At 72.7% G+C, this 2500-nt stretch overlaps 1 non-coding gene across 1 annotated transcript; it reads right to left on the bottom strand.

Moving 5' to 3' along the window:
• Nucleotides 1-2381: 2381 nt before the first annotated feature.
• On the bottom strand, nt 2382-2500 carry LOC141979767 (5S ribosomal RNA). The gene has a single exon (XR_012637159.1). It is a non-coding gene; the product is annotated as a 5S ribosomal RNA (ribosomal RNA).

Here is a 2500-nt window from a genome sequence, read left to right as displayed (position 1 = left end):
GGAGCCCGGGGCAGGGCGACCCCGGACGGACGGGGCTCCGCCGGCCCCTGCCCGCGGGGGCAGGCTCCGGGTTGACCTGGTGCCGCTCGGGACTTAAGCCCGGAGCCCGGGGCAGGGCGACCCCGGACGGACGGGGCTCCGCCGGCCCCTGCCCGCGGGGGCAGGCTCCGGGTTGACCTGGTGGCCGGACGGGGATTAAGCCCGGAGCCCGGGGCAGGGCGACCCCGGACGGACGGGGCTCCGCCGGCCCCTGCCCGCGGGGGCAGGCTCCGGGTTGACCTGGTGGCCGGAGGAGAATTAAGCCCGGAGCCCGGGGCAGGGCGACCCCGGACGGACGGGGGTCCGCCTGGCCCTGCCCGCGGGGGCAGGCTCCGGGTTGACCTGGTGGCCGGACGGGAATTAAGCCCGGAGCCCGGGGCAGGGCGACCCGGACGGACGGGGGTCCGCCTGGCCCCTGCCCGCGGGGGCAGGCTCCGGGTTGACCTGGTGGCCGGACGGGAATTAAGCCCGGAGCCCGGGGCAGGGCGACCCCGGACGGACGGGGCTCCGCCGGCCCCTGCCCGCGGGGGCAGGCTCCGGGGTTGACCTGGTGGCCGGACGGGGATTAAGCCCGGAGCCCGGGGCAGGGCGACCCCGGACGGACGGGGCTCCGCCGGCCCCTGCCCGCGGGGGCAGGCTCCGGGTTGACCTGGTGGCCGGAGGAGAATTAAGCCCGGAGCCCGGGGCAGGGCGACCCCGGACGGACGGGGGTCCGCCTGGCCCCTGCCCGCGGGGGCAGGCTCCGGGTTGACCTGGTGGCCGGACGGGGATTAAGCCCGGAGCCCGGGGCAGGGCGACCCCGGACGGACGGGGGTCCGCCGGCCCCTGCCCGCGGGGCAGGCTCCGGGTTGACCTGGTGGCCGGAGGAGAATTAAGCCCGGAGCCCGGGGCAGGGCGACCCCGGACGGACGGGGGTCCGCCTGGCCCCTGCCCGCGGGGGCAGGCTCCGGGTTGACCTGGTGGCCGGAGGAGAATTAAGCCCGGAGCCCGGGGCAGGGCGACCCCGGACGGACGGGGCTCCGCCGGCCCCTGCCCGTGGGGGCAGGCTCCGGGTTGACCTGGTGGCCGGACGGGGAATAAGCCCGGAGCCCGGGGCAGGGCGACCCCGGACGGACGGGGGTCCGCCGGCCCCTGCCCGCGGGGGCAGGCTCCGGGTTGACCTGGTGGCCGCTCGGGACTTAAGCCCGGAGCCCGGGGCAGGGCGACCCCGGACGGACGGGGGTATGCCGGCCCCTGCCCGCGGGGGCAGGCTCCGGGTTGACCTGGTGGCCGGTTTGCTTTCGGGCCACCAGGTCAACCCGCTGCCTGTATGGGGTTGACCTGGTGGCCGCTTTCCTTCCCGGCCACCAGGTCAACCCGCTGAATGTATGGGGTTGACCTGCTGGCCGCTTTCCTTCCCGGCCACCAGGTCAACCCGCTGAATGTATGGGGTTGACCTGCTGGCCGCTTTCCTTCCCGGCCACCAGGTCAACCCGCTGAAAGTATGGGGTTGACCTGGTGGCCGCTTTCCTTCCCGGCCACCAGGTCAACCCGCTGAAAGTATGGGGTTGACCTGGTGGCCGCTTTCCTTCCCGGCCACCAGGTCAACCCGCTGCCGGCATGGGGTTGACCTGCTGGCCGCAGAGGGGCAGGCTCCGGGTTGACCTGGTGGCCGGACGGGGATTAAGCCCCGGCTCGGAGCAGGGCAAGCCCGGGCGGAGGGGGGTCCGCTTGGCCCCTGCCCGCGGGGGCAGGCTCCGGGTTGACCTGGTGGCCGGTTTGCTTTCGGGCCACCAGGTCAACCCGCTGCCTGTATGGGGTTGACCTGGTGGCCGCTTTCCTTCCCGGCCACCAGGTCAACCCGCTGAATGTATGGGGTTGACCTGCTGGCCGCTTTCCTTCCCGGCCACCAGGTCAACCCGCTGAATGTATGGGGTTGACCTGCTGGCCGCTTTCCTTCCCGGCCACCAGGTCAACCCGCTGAATGTATGGGGTTGACCTGCTGGCCGCTTTCCTTCCCGGCCACCAGGTCAACCCGCTGAATGTATGGGGTTGACCTGCTGGCCGCTTTCCTTCCCGGCCACCAGGTCAACCCGCTGAAAGTATGGGGTTGACCTGCTGGCCGCTTTCCTTCCCGTCCACCAGGTCAACCCGCTGAATGTATGGGGTTGACCTGCTGGCCGCTCTGCTTCCCGGCCACCAGGTCAACCCCCTGCCGGTATGGGGTTGACCTGCTGGCCGCAGAGGGGCAGGCTCCGGGTTGACCTGGTGGCCGGCAGGGACTTAAGCCCCAGGGCCCCTGGCAGGGCGACCCTGCCCTTGTTCCCCAGAAAAGGAGAGAGCTGGCTCGCAGCGGGAAAAGCTGCCTACGGCACCTGGGATTCCCAGGCGGTCACCCATCCAAGTACTAGCCAGGCCCGGGACGGTTTACCTTCCGAGATCGGACGGGATCGGGGGCCTTCCGTCCGGTATGGCCGTAGGC

Source organism: Natator depressus, chromosome 28 (assembly GCF_965152275.1).
Source record: "Natator depressus isolate rNatDep1 chromosome 28, rNatDep2.hap1, whole genome shotgun sequence".
NCBI classification, from domain to species: Eukaryota; Metazoa; Chordata; order Testudines; family Cheloniidae; genus Natator; species Natator depressus.
Note: the sequence above shows the minus strand (reverse complement) of the source record. Positions and strands in the feature narration are given on the sequence as shown.